This window comes from Etheostoma spectabile, chromosome 10 (genome assembly GCF_008692095.1).
Source record: "Etheostoma spectabile isolate EspeVRDwgs_2016 chromosome 10, UIUC_Espe_1.0, whole genome shotgun sequence".
Classification (NCBI taxonomy): Eukaryota; Metazoa; Chordata; class Actinopteri; order Perciformes; family Percidae; genus Etheostoma; species Etheostoma spectabile.
This window is the reverse complement of record NC_045742.1, coordinates 8,860,009-8,873,787: the sequence shown is the minus strand read 5'-3', so window position 1 is coordinate 8,873,787 and position 13,779 is coordinate 8,860,009. Positions and strand designations below refer to the sequence as shown.

At 39.2% G+C, this 13,779-nt stretch overlaps 1 protein-coding gene across 3 annotated transcripts in view; it reads right to left on the bottom strand.

Moving 5' to 3' along the window:
• The window catches only part of lingo2 (leucine rich repeat and Ig domain containing 2), a 265,572-nt gene that overhangs the window by 209,011 nt on the left and 42,782 nt on the right, over positions 1-13,779 (bottom strand). For all 3 annotated transcript variants that reach the window (XR_004333757.1, XM_032527565.1, XM_032527564.1), the window contains one exon: positions 12,932-13,004. The gene's annotated coding sequence lies outside the window, so the exon portion shown is untranslated. The remainder of the gene's footprint in view (positions 1-12,931; positions 13,005-13,779) is intronic.

Below are 13,779 nucleotides of genomic sequence, written 5' to 3'. Positions count from 1 at the left end.
AGCCAGTTGAGGTGGTTCGGGCATCAGATAAGGATGCCTCCTGGACCAACTCCCTAGGGGGGTGTTCCAGGCACGTCCAGCTGGGGGGATGCCTTGGGGAAGAACCAGGACTAGGTGGAGGGATTACATCTTCAACCTGGCCTGGGAACACCCCGGGATACCCCAGTCGGACCTGGTTAATGTGGTTTGTGAAAGGGAAGTTTGGGGTCTCTTGCTGGACCTGCTGCCCCCGCGACCCAATACCTGATAAGCGGACGAAGCAGGATGGATGGATAATTTTAAAAGCTTGTAGTACTTGTATGTTTTCAATGAATTCTTTTTTTTTTTAATCAATGGCCATTCTAATCCCATTTTTGTTGTTGACATGATGATGATGATAAGATGTTGAGTTTGCACAAAAAGTATGCTTTCCATTTCTACTAGTAAATCTTGGAGATAGTGCTCCACAGTTTGCAGTATGTGATGCTGTTGTAGCGGAGTTAATGATTTGACATATTACGTATTTATTTAAATATATATTTTATATGATTTATTATCAGTCAGTTTACTTTTTTACTGAAACTGTCTCGTTTTATACTGCTTATATCTTGTTTTACATTTGTTTATTTTTTGAAGATTTATTGTAGAAGTAGACTTGGTTGTGTGTATTGTGATGGCCTCTGCAAACTTGAGCGGTGCATTCAGAAATGTATCTACAGTCTGCATGTGACACCTCCATGCATTTTATGTGAGATACATTCCATGTGAGACTGGCTTAAACTTGCACAATATTGGAAAAAATATTTGCTGCCATATTTTTTTCCCTTCGATATATATTGTGATAAGAATATATTTTTTTTTTATTGTTGGAAACAAATCATCCTCAACTACTGGGGTGATTTTGTAGGGGAGTGAAACAGAAAAGAAACTTTTTCTGATGTGAACAATTCTTTGTTGAACTTTAATGAGGGACACATTTGGTAGAAATACACTAGTTGAGTTGCTTGACAATCACACCTGGCCAGGTGAGGAGACAGCTGGAGAGGATTCACCAGCACATCAGCCCCAGGGTCTTGAAGACCTGCGCCAGTCAGCTGTCTGTTGTTTTCCAGCTCTTCAACCTGAGCCTGAGCCTGTGGAGGGTGCCACTGCTATGGAAGACATCCTGGCTTTCCCTGTTACCCAAGAAGTTGACTGGCCTCAAGGACTACCGCCCGGTAGCTCTTACATGTGATGAAGGTGCTGGAGAGGTTGGTCTTGGCCTACCTGAGGTTGCAGGTGAGATCTTTACTGGACCCTCAACAGTTTTCCTTCCTGCCTCCTCTGGAAGTGGACAATGCGGTCATCCATCCACCACAGCAAGCTCATTTGCACATGGATGGCAGCACTAAGAAAATCACATTTTGATTTCTCCAGTGGATTCAACACCATCCAGCCACTGCTACTAGGTGAGAAGCTGCAGCTGATGGGTGTCAGAGCATCCACTGTCTCCTGTATCAATGACTGCCTGAAAGGCACACTACAGTTTGTTGTCTGGACCGTGTTCTGTTTCATGCTGTGGTAAGTGGTACAGGGGCTCCACAGGGGGATGTGCTGTCTCGTTTCCTGTTCACCTTATTCACCACAGACTTGCAGTGCAACTCTGAGTCATGTCACCTACAGAAATTTTTTGATGACTCTGCAATTGTTGGGTGTATAAGGGGTGGACAAGAGGGAGAGTACACAGCACTGGTGGACAACTTTGTTGAGTGGGCTGGAAAGAATCACCTGCTGCTGAACGTGGATAAGACCAGAGAGATGGTGATTGACTTCAGGAGGAGGGGAACAGCTCTGCAGCCCCTTTGCATTCTGGCATTACACCATTTCCTGAGAAAGCTGAGCTCCTTCAACAGCAGTGTGCAGCAGAATGTCGGAGATGTTCTACCAGTCTGTTACGCCCAGCGCTCTGTTCTCCTCCACCAAACAATTCATCTCATTACCACACACATTACAATGTTGCACTATTACGCTTCATATTTAAAATTATAAATAATTTACTGTGATATATATGTATGTGTGTACTATGTATGTAGGTTGTACATTTTATTCTACACTTGTATATACAGTATATGTTCATTTTTTTCATTATTTTAAGTATAATTTTATTTTATTTATCATTTCTAGTATATTTCTTGAATTTTTCTGTATGTGTTGGAGGAAGTATGTGTGTATGTCCTCGGTAACTTGTAAATTTCTGTTTATAACATTAATTTCCCAATTTGGGATTAATAATGTCCATCCATCCATCCACCTACCCACCCACCCGTCCGTCCATCCATCTTGATCCTGTGGTTCAAATTTACAAGGTACCTGTCAAGTCATACTTCTGTAGTTATTTTGGTGAGAGTAACACAAAAGAAACACAAAAGTAGTGTAAAGCATTACAATTGAGCAATGACGTAATGTAACTAATTACTCTCAAATGACAGTAACTAGTACTCTATAATGTACTTCATTTTGGAAGTAACTTGCCCAACACTGTTTGAAGTTACTAGTGGTAGCAACAAGTGTGTGTTTAAAATGTTAGCTACTGCAATATGTTATTAAGGCAGCACCACCAAAACTATTTTGTTACAAAAATCATTGGTAATTTTTTACAAACGAATACTAAGTTTGCAATTGATTTATAAATTACCACATAACCACTTATATTTCTGTATGACATGGATCAATGTGTGTGGCCTATCAACAAATTAAATTCCAACAATGGCTTGAATCCGTGGAGGTGAGCACTGTCACATTAATGTACAGCTACCCACAGTGTCTATGATTTTATAATAGCTCATATAAATATGACCTGTTATGAATGTGTGACCTTAATCCGGTTTTTACTTTTCAGAGGTCTTCAGAGCAAGCAAAGATATTCTCATGTAGACCACTAAAGGAACAACAAAACCTTGGGTAACAATGCCATTACTAGTAGATCTTCCAACACACTGGTTAGATCTCAGGAATCTCGGGCTAGCCCATACAAGAGCCGATAAAAGCCCTTCTGTTTCACCTCAAAAGGAACATGCTCTCGCAATGCCACCCGGTACAAAGGTAAAGGAAAAAAAAACAAATGTAAAGCTTTTCTGCCCCTGCTCTTTGACAGACACGTACGCTTTTAGTGGGACTTCTATGGTAATTCAGACTGAACTCAAAGGGCCTGGAGGCTGTTACTGCTGACAGTATCATGAAATGAGGCCCCAAGCCCCAGCGTCATTGTAATTAGTGGCTGTCTGTGTGACATGCTCATTAATGTGCATATTACTATCTTTCTCCAACATTTCCCAATTCTGTGGAAGTAAACATCAACAAATTCATAAGGTGTTGAGGGGTTAGCTCATTAGCTCAACCATAAATGACAGCGGACATAAATGTAGAGATCAGAGAGCTAATGTTTAGAGCTTCACAAACGTTAGGTAAGATATGTGCACGGATTAAATGTGTACTGTAGAAAAAAAGACTTTTCTTCATGCATGATTTTTATATTCAAATGGAAAAGTTTTAGTTACTAAGCATCTTTTCTTACACTCTTGGGCTGTTTTGTTGGCCTGATTGGTTTGCCTCTGTTTACATCTGCCTTACTGTTTTTCTGTTTAAAAATTGTTTCATAAAAGCACCAAATAATTAAAGCATCAGTAGTGTCAGTGTTTTGTAAGTAACCATTCCTTGGTTGATTATATAAGAACAGCATGTAAGAGGATTTAGAACAGTGAAAATACATAAACTTTCAAAGACACTATGATACATTTTATGTATGTTATCTGTGATACTTAATGTGTAGACTTTTAGACAGTGGACTGAGCCAACTTTAAAATAGAAAGCCCATGTGATAGAGGCTATCTACACCTCAAAGGCAATCATTTCCCTTTGTCCAAAAGAAAAAAGTGGGTGCAATTTCTGCAGGTAATTGCTGATGTTAATCACAGTCATATTTGAGAGAGGGAAGAACCTCTGCCACTCTTTTAAGCAAGCAAAGCCAGTGGTCAGCTGCCCCTTAACCGCTAGGAGCTTCACTGACTAATTACTGCAGTCAAGCTGCCTACACTCTCCGGAGCACTCTCCCAGCTTCTCTATCCAAGCGCTTCTTTTCTAGTCTCTTCTGTAATCTCAGCCAGTCCTTATCCAGTTGGGTAAGACCATTATGTTATCCTAAGATTGTGCCAGATTGTCTCTGCATCTGATAAACGTAGTCATTTTGAATTCTATCCAGTAGGAGTGACTGACCAGGTGGTAGCATATTTGCTCCATCCTTGTTGTAGTTAACCCAACATCTGTGCCTCTTTTAAATTACTACTCAAAAATAATTAATCAACTAAAAAGAGAATATCCAATCACTTTAGTAGTATATAAATAATGACATTTTTACGCTCCGAAGAAAGATTAGGCATTGTGGTTCCCAAATTAATCTGACTCTATTTTAGAAAGCCTAATTATATCACTGTATTCATGTACATGACATACAGTAAATAAAGGCATTTATACCTCATGCCTCAACATGGTACCTAATTCAAATTAGCTTCTTTGCTTAAAAAGGCAGCAGGGTTGTGATCAGAGTCATTATTTTATTTAGTTTCAACAGATATACATATATATGCCTCTCAAAGACAAGCATACTGTTTTCATACATTTTCAATGAAATTGAGGTCATCTTGCAGTAATATTCAATAAAAACACCAGTGGATGTCTGAAGATGAAATACTGCTAATTTGAGGAGAAAGGGACAATCAACTTTTAAGAAGGACCAGCATCACACAATTTGTTCCTATAGTTCCAGTGACTCTACACCTATCCATTTACACTCTCTATCCAATTCACTGCCCTGCATGGCCATGTTACAGAGCAACAGTAGCGTATTGATTTTTTTTCTCTCCATTTTTATACCCGCCTTTATAGTGAACCATCTCTCTGCTGGTAACTGGTATTCTATTTTCTTTACTTTTTTTTTTCCTTCTATTACAAATGGCGCTTTCTGTTAAGAAAAGCCAAGTTTTGTGTCCACACATCTTCTTTAAGAATACCCTCTATCATTAGTGGCCTTTCTTATGTAGAATGATTTTCTTCCCCCACAGTTTTGTAGGACTTGTTTGTATAAAAGAGATCAAAACTGGTGCCTAAAGCTGCAGATGGTTTAACTTCCCATTTGGATTGGGAATGTACAGAGAAATAAATTAAACAATAAAATCAAGCTGGTTTGGTTTTAGCTTAAGTTAATAAGAGACAAAACATAATTTGGAAGATTGTACTTTGTTCTTTGCATGTTTCTTCAATAAATAAAAGTAAAAACCAATATGATTCCATTCAATGTTGATTTGTTTGCCTTTTGAAGAACAATATGATTCAAACAACATCATTTCTCTCCTCCCAAAACCTTTCACTTTAATACTTTTTGTGACCATAGGTCTACTGTTGAGTTCTGCCAGTCGGCTATGTCCCAACACCTTGAAAACAATCTATATAGGATCCACTCCTTTCAGGCACCTGGGAAGCACACTTAAAGACATCAATAAAATATAGGACACAGAACAATGGCTTTAGAGACAGAGAAGTTAGACGGCTGACTGAGATGCCCTTACATCTTATTTAAGGTGTTGCTGCTCAATGCAGTTGAGTTCATTGAGTGAACTGCTTTCTCTCTTGTTAAAACATCAAACTGGACAATTTGCCGGGCCAAAAGGTACAATCAGGGAATAAGCAAGACAGGTGAACTCTATCTAAATTAAGTTTCTTTTAGTAATTGCTTTAGTAATACTAATGCAATTAGTATTAACAGTCAGAAATAGAAGTTTCCATTTTAATCGATATTCATCAAGTTTCATGCTAGCATCGACTACAGAACAGGTAATTTTCTCACCATTAAGACAAGTTCTAAGCTTTGAGTTATTTGCTGGTTGAGCCAATTGTGTGTGAGGAACTGTATTCACTTTGCCCACTATTCAAATTAAATGTCTGTCAGCATTGTTGATGGATACTCAACAATGTGCTTCAATTAACACAAACTTCCAAATAATGTTTAACAATTGCTTTTCCTCGCCTGTCCACAGCTGAAGATATTCAGTAGTACATAGAGAGAAGGATTAATCCTTATGTTGAATATTCAGATAATTCCCCAGCCTCTCTGCTCAAACATTGCACTGTCAATCAAATGTCAGCCATTCCATCCTGGCTGTCAGACCTTCCTTACAGTATTGCCTTGGCAACAAAAACGACAAATGTACGGGGAATACAAATCAACTGTCATTAGAAAGACGGAGGGGACCTGGAGAAAGCGGAACTAGTCAGTGATGAAAGTATCACAGATTACTAATGACAAATTGCCTACAATCTATCAATTTCCAATTCTAACTAAAATTGATGAGAATAAAAACAATAGGATGCAAAGATTAGGCTAGTCTGTCATAATCTGATGAAAAGATTTTATATTTTTTCTCAGATGACAGACAGACAGATAACAGAAATACAGTTGAATGTGTCTCAGTGGGTGACTTCAAATGTTCGCACAAAGAATGCATCATCTCTGTATCAGCTGCAACTCTCTGCAATGATTGATTATGTTGTCAAAACATCCAAATGTTGTCACAATGTGGCTCCCCTCCGTTATCACTTGAGCTCAAATATATACGTTGCTATCTGCACATTGACGTCTAACCCAACAGGTTCTGCTACTTGCTGTCAATGGCACAGTGACAATGCAGCACCAGCATCTCTAACATCAGAGAAAACAGCACCAAGCGTGTGCCGTAAATTTTGCCGTGTCAGATCGATTGGATCGATAATCACTTCTCTTGCACATTTCACTCCTTAGTTACTGCTGAGAACAACTGTCAAAGGCTCCAACTTGCTCTCAACAAACTACACTTCAGTTTGTTGAATCCATTTTGGCAAGCACTTATCAGGTGGCTGGTAATGACGTAAAAACAAATGATAATCAGATTAACCCAACAGAAAATCAAAAAGGCAGACATTCCCTTTCACGGCTAAAAGTAAAGGACTTAACTACTTCTTTAAAGGTGAGTATAGTAGAAAGGATATTTCTATATATATATATTTTCTGGCCTCTGGCCCCTCTCACTATCTTATAATTTGTCTCCATTTCTAGCCAATCAATTGTCTTTAGCTGCTGCTCACAGCTAGGTGGTTAATGTAAAGTCTAAACCTATTCATGTTGTCGGTTGATCTGCATCCCGTCTAATGCATCCTTTCAAGCTCTGCAACCTTCTCACCCAATGGCATGATGCTGCTGACTGCCAGTTCTCCGGAAGAGCCTCTGATGTGGCAACTTATGCTCTACAGCTTTGCCCCTGGTGAGACTGAGGCTGGAAAGTGATATTGATGTGCTGAGAGATAGACTACAACGCAACCGGCAAGTTTGCATGAGCAGGTATCATCAAACAGATATGTTATCCGTGTTGGACTCCAAAGTAGGCTCCAAGATCTTTACATGTATTAAACACTGTTAAACATCAAATGTTTGTGTTCCAATTTTTTTGTGTGTCCATGGGAATGTGCATTTTGCAAATGTAGCAATTTGATCATTTGAAGAAAACTAAACTATTAAGGTTCCTTTGAAGACTTTTTTGTATTGTGAACAGCACTCTGATAAAAAACAAACAGGTTTTCTTAGGAAGGATTACCACATCAGCCAGTCCTGTCTGTATCTTGCTGCTGCCTTTCTGCTTGTGCCCAGGGCTTCATTAAACCGATATCAAAGAAAAATGTAGGATTGAGTGCACAAAAGCGTATGCGCCAATCCAGAGACAGAAAAACAAGTTGCATCATGCATCATGAACCAACAGGGACACCTAAGTAAAATGCTGTAGGAAATGTAAGACAACTATTTTCTAGACAGGGACAGGCCAAGCAAGGTGTGGGGTCTAGATGGTAAATGCAGTGACAGTGCTCATACTAACCCAGAAAGCCAAAGCAATGGGCCAAATGTGTCCAAAAGTTGATCTTAAATATTGCTTGTTGAATGCTGGTTGAACTGTGCTAAATCAATCAAAGCCGCAAAAGAGATGAATACGAAGACAACGGAGGTTTCCTTTATCTAGTTCCTTAGTTGTTATTTTCCAATTAGCAGCATCTCGATGTGTTTATGATTTATTTTTTCTTAATGCAAAATGCAGCTTGACATGCAGTATATACAGCATAATTTTATTGAAGTGTTTTAACCATGTGCTTCAATACCAAGAGCAACTACAAATTTATAAGACTTGTTTGACCTTTATTATTCTATTTGTTTACACTATAATGCAGGTGTTCAGCATGCAAATCCTTAAAACAGGATTAACAATTAAGAACAGTACCTCTTAACTCCAGGGCTTCTGGCTCTCAGCTTTGAAGTCAGGTTCATATAAATTAAAGTTTTATTCAAGCATAAACACTACAAAACCCAAACAAAGACCGCATATAACATCATGCCTATGTTTGATAAAGACGCGTTTCAACAGCTGATCTGTTAAGGTTTTGGGTGTTTTTACACCTATAGTGTGTTTGGTCCAAATCAGTTGAAGAGTTTGTAACCTTGGAGCGATTTCCCTTTGGTTTGATTCGGTTTCACGTCTTGAAAAATCCATGCGTACCAACATGTGTCATTACAAATCCCACAAGAATGTTCACTCCGCTTATTGGTCAGTAGTGTCTGGGGCAGGAGCAAGAAAGTAAATACAGGAAAACATCCTGTGTTCTGGACTAGTCAATATTTCTCGCATATGGGCGCCCACATAGCTCAGTTGGTAGAGCGGGCGCCCAAATATAAAGGTTTTCTCCTCGATACAGTGGGCCCGGGTTCGACTCCGACTTACTACCCTTTGATGCATGTCATTCCCCCTCATGTCTTCAGCTGTCCTGTCAAATAAAGACCTAAGCTGCCCAAAAATAATCTTGAAAAATTTATATTTCTCTCATCTCCATGGTCAAACCAGCTCATTTCTTTTATAATAATCAGACACTGTCACAGAGCCTTCGCTCAGCTGTGCCGGTGTATGTCCCCAACTTTGCCGCTGGTTTGACTACTGACATGCAAGTGATTACAAGCAGTCAGTCTATTTCTGTGAGAGAAAATCTACTAGCTGCTATGGTTTTCATGTTCTGCAGCATTGCAGATTGCAAAGCCCACCTGACGACAAGAGACATTAGTCAGACTTGCTGAGTACACATACAGTATAGTAGCTGGTACGGTTCGAGGTCGGATCATGTACTCACCACAAACGAACCGCTCCAGAGTACAATTAAAAGCGCACAGAGGCCCCCTCATTAGGCAGGTCTCGGTACACTTGTTTGGTCCGCTTTTGGTGTGCATCTGAATCCGACTGCTGCACACCAACCCAAACTAAACGCACCAAGGGGGAAACAAACTCTAGTGCCATTCAACCAAACTAAAGGTAGGTGTGAAAGCCCCCTAACACAGTTTAAAAGAAAACTCTTTCAATGATTTTTAAAGACTAGTTTTAAGGCTTTGGTGCATTTATTAAACCTCAGGTGCAGCAGTGCACCTGAGGTCGGCAGAGGCAGCAGCAACAAGGAGAAAGAAGGCGGCTGCCGCTTTTGTGAACATGCACAGCTAATTGCCGATGCATTCAGAGTTTAGGATTGTTCAACATCAACCACAAAAACACCTGCGAGGGAACAATACAGGAGCTGATTGTAGTTTATCCTAAATCCCTGAATTATACACCTCTTTATCCTCAAACAAACAGATCAATGTTATTGGAAAAATGTCAGCTTCAACATCTGAGTATGCAATCTGGGACAATAAACGTTTATTAGGCCTACGAGTTCGCAAAACTTGGATTTTTAATCGTGTCATATTGCTAACCAATTCCTCTATTTTAAGCTACAACGTTCTCAATTTAGCTGCGTGATGAGATCACAGTTGGTGGGTGGCAGCTGCCTGTGGTGCACAGGCTGGCAGGATCTGAGGTAACCGGCAGCGGCACTGCACCCTGCTGCTGCCAATTCAAAACAAAAAACACCAATGATTCCAGCGGCAACCATGGTCGCAAGCATTCACCGTCTGAAAGCACCTTCAATCACACCTACAAAGCACTGATTGGTTAATGATTACTTTGCCTGGCAGTATTGGCTGTCAATGGGCACAACCCCAGACCAACTCGAATCACTGGAGAAATCTGAGATGTGGGCAGCGATAAAATGGTGTGGAAGCAGGGTATATTGTTTTTATCTGTGGCTGTATCAATTTGCGGAATCATGTTAAAAGGAGAATTCCGAGCCAATTTTTACATTAATCTTGATCGCTATAAATATGCCTGTCGGGGCAAGTTTAGAGAGCCTTTGTGCCTCTTAACAGACATAAAATGTAATTAAAATGTCTGTGCAACATGAACAGGGCCCTTACATGACAACAATATGCATTTTCAACTCAGACATTGGTTAAATTCACCTACCGGTACCCTGTCTCCAGCTTGCCGTTCGCTAGCTCGCCCTGTTAGCTGCCATCCGTGATAAGTGTGTTCAGTCAGGCTACTGTGAAAATCCTCACGGAGTAGTTAGTGTGATTTTAAGCTCATCCATTTTGTGTGATCGATCTGGTGTTGGTGAGTAGGAGGCATGTCGATTTGTGGGGTAGTTCCCTTAGCCGCTTTAAGTTGTTATCAAGAGCAATGGTTCTGAACATTTTTGAGTCGCAACCCCCAGAAAAATTAGGTTGATGTTTGTGACTCTTGACTCATGACACTTTTTGACCCTCACAAACACACTCCATAAAATCTATTCTCAAGCAAATTATATCACCTGTACAGGTGTTAGTGTAAAACACATTATCCAGTCTAAAATGGTTGGTAGATGGTTATTATATCAAAAATATGTGGGACAAAAAATAAGGTTCTCTAATGTAATATAAAACAGTAAACCCAACTTGTTTTCATATATGTTGGGCACAGAGTAATGCACTGTCAACTACATAGAGAGTTGTATGCTATAGGAAATTGTGAAGGTATTAGTATCTGGGCAAGTCAATTTACCTTAGCCACAGAAATCTTAAATAGGATCCTCAAATTTCAACGGGTTTCACTTCAATCAAATAGTTATTTTTGTATTGTATATGTATATGCACAGAATTCCATTTATTTTATTTTTTATTTTCTACATTGACATAAAAAACAACAACTTTGGCCCTAAAGTGACTATCTGAACATAAACTGAACTAAGCCTTAGTCAGTATCTGTGAAAATGATATTGAGGTCAGTACAAAAATAAAATTCAAAGAACCACATTATTTATTTATCAAGTGACACTTTGAGCTACTAGCAGATTAATGGCATGAGCCTGTACAGCAAAGTTTGCTTTATTTTGCATTAATTAGGTCTCTTAATAAATGCAACATCACATCTCCAGTAAAAAAAAAACAGTATGCTGTCACAGGATGAATAATTACATGAAAGGATACTTAAAATGACAAAACCAAAAATGTGTTTTAGCTCATTTGCCACATTGTTAATCTTTCAGTCTTTAGATTCTTTAATGTATTGTGGGGTTTAAATCATAAAAAAAGTCTTTAGTTGAACAAGATAAAACCCACTTTTTTACCCTCTCATTTTGCCTTTCACCAATAAAATCTGACCATGTCCAAGATATGGCAACAGCACAAATATTTCAAATGTGTTTTTCTTTTAAAGGTGAAAGATAAATTACTGTCTGCACCACCATTCTGTGTTCCACACTCAGCATTTCATTTGTCTTCAAGACTCACAAGCTGTCTAAAAAAAGCTACAGTTGGTATAGATCATTTTTACTGTCATCACAATACCAGTAACTGCAGGCTAGTAACAGCGATGTCTGCATCCATTTCATCACCCTCCCCAGAGCCATCAGGTTTTTACTAGATCCCAATAAACCTCAGGCTAGAATTCCACCTCGAGTTTGATTAGTTGGATTGAAAATTTAAATAAAACAACCTGCTCATATCGTTAATAAAAAACAGTATCAACAGTAAGTAGTAACCACATAAATTATTTAAAAATGAAAAAAAGATAATTTAAGAGATCCTGCAATAATTAGCTACATCATGCTTCATTGCTTTCTGTTCCACTGTGCCATGTCCTCCCCTCTAACCTTGCCAGTACCATTTGGAAATGCTGAATGGGCACAGTAGTTGGCATGGAGCTGTAAGCTGCTCTTATCATGTTAAGCACAAGGACAGGGATTGGTACAAGATAACTGCTTTAATGATTCTGGGTTTGAGCCCCTGGGCTGCAATCACCCTGACTAACCCTTGTTTACCCATGTTTAGCCCCAGGGCTGCAATTGTTTGAGCCTCCATTTTGAGACCATTTTATTATTTTGTTTTTGCATTGCTGAGCCCTGTAGATATTAAACTAAATATTTAACTAAGGCAACCCTACCATAGAGGTAAACTTACTAGTATGCAACGATAATCCTACAAACATTTGTTGATTGAAAACCTTCAAGAGGAGGGTAGAAGCCAATCAGAGCCTAAATGCTAACATTCATTGGTTATTTTTTTTATAATACTGATTTAACAAAGAGATGTCAAAAGCGATGCTATTTTTTTTATCTGCTCTACTGGTTGACATATTCAAAGAAGCTGTATGTGAAAAGAACAGTGTGTTCTGCTGGCCTATTTTAAAAAGCCACCCACGGACTTAACCACTATCAATACACCCGCAGCTGAATTTGTATATAGCTACCATCTTTAAGAGGGAATCTGACATAGTGCGAGGATGCCAAAAGCACTTTCAATCATTTCAAATTAATTTCAATACATCTTATTTCAGCACAGCTTGTCTTTTAAGCAGGTAATGTCTGGCAATACTTGACCTGTGTCTGTTCATAGCACTAAGAATATTCATAGCCAACACGTGGTTACCAAAGTCTATAAGAAACCATGCTGTTTTTCCCTTAGGAACAAATTTATTCATGCAAATAGAGACACAAAGTATTAGCTTACCATACTGAAACAGAGGCAAAGAACATGTCTGCTTCCTGCCAGGAGAGCGGATAGGTGCCTACACAGATTCAGTCTGAAACACAAAAAGGGAAGACTTCTGTTAAAACACGCAATATGAATGATTTATGTTAATTCACAAGACAGACACATCAGTAATTTGGAATGTCAGCATGAAGGAAGCTTGAGTGATCCACTCATTGTACTCTACCTCACATTGGATAAATGCCTAAAACATAGATGTAAATCATAGAATTTATATAAATCCCAATCTATGCTTCTATGTATATTAAAAGGGAAAGAACATTATTAACACAGTATGGTACCATAAACTAGCAAATATAGATTTTGCTATATTATGGGTTAAAATCTGATGGGAATAACGGCGTTACAAAATAACAGCATTACTCTTCAGTAACAAGTAACCTGATTGCTCTTCCCATCTTAATAACGGCGTTACCGTTACTGACGAAAAGTGCGGCGCGTTACTTCAATTGAAGCTGTTTTTTTTCATCAGACGAACTAAAGCTCTGAGCCGAGAGGCAAAGACTTTTTTTCTTCCATGGTTAGTGGGATGTGCATGAGACAAGCGCATAAATGCTGACGATTGGCTGAGGTTGAGAAAGATTTCATGGTAAGCCAATCAGAGACAGAGTTGAGCGGGTGTCATAAACACGCTTAGTCGAACACACAACAAACAACACAAGTCAGTCAACAAGAGACAGGTATGGCGTTATGAAATCGGGTGGGGGGGGTAACAGGCACTATGACTCTAGAGTGGCTACTTGCTCCGAAGCCAATCGCTGTCACGTTCTCACTTCTCCCTCGCTCTCTCTCACACACACACACAC